Source organism: Calidris pugnax, unplaced genomic scaffold (assembly GCF_001431845.1).
Source record: "Calidris pugnax isolate Ruff unplaced genomic scaffold, ASM143184v1 scaffold15, whole genome shotgun sequence".
NCBI classification, from domain to species: domain Eukaryota; kingdom Metazoa; phylum Chordata; class Aves; order Charadriiformes; family Scolopacidae; genus Calidris; species Calidris pugnax.
This window is the reverse complement of record NW_015090774.1, coordinates 8,767,618-8,767,933: the sequence shown is the minus strand read 5'-3', so window position 1 is coordinate 8,767,933 and position 316 is coordinate 8,767,618. Positions and strand designations below refer to the sequence as shown.

Below are 316 nucleotides of genomic sequence, written 5' to 3'. Positions count from 1 at the left end.
CCCAGGGACCCCCCTGCTCATCCCCACGCACCTGATGGAAGGCAGGAGCCTCCAGCGCCCAGGCGAGGCCTGAGGAGGGGTCGGCGTGAGCTGGAAACGCCTCCCTGGATGCAGGTACCTGCCCGCGCCCCCCGCCTTCGGGAGGGCTGGAAGGCGGGGTGTGGGGGCTAAGCGACGACGGGGAGGGGGGTACCCTTCCCTCTACACCCCCCTCACCCCTCCAGGAGCTGCCCGGTGCCCTCCCCGCCGACCCCCGGGAGCTGCCCCGCTCTCCCTGCGGCCGCCGGGGGGAGCCCAGCCCCGGACCGGGCGCTCC

The 316-nt window shown here is 75.6% G+C and overlaps 1 protein-coding gene across 2 annotated transcripts in view; it reads left to right on the top strand.

The window, feature by feature from the left end:
* The window catches only part of GPRIN3 (GPRIN family member 3), a 35,102-nt gene that overhangs the window by 1,210 nt on the left and 33,576 nt on the right, over positions 1-316 (top strand). The window contains exon 1 of one of the 2 annotated variants that reach the window (XM_014945062.1): positions 1-114. The exons of the other annotated variant lie outside the window; for it this stretch is intronic. The gene's annotated coding sequence lies outside the window, so the exon portion shown is untranslated. The remainder of the gene's footprint in view (positions 115-316) is intronic. 2 annotated transcript variants of the gene reach the window in all.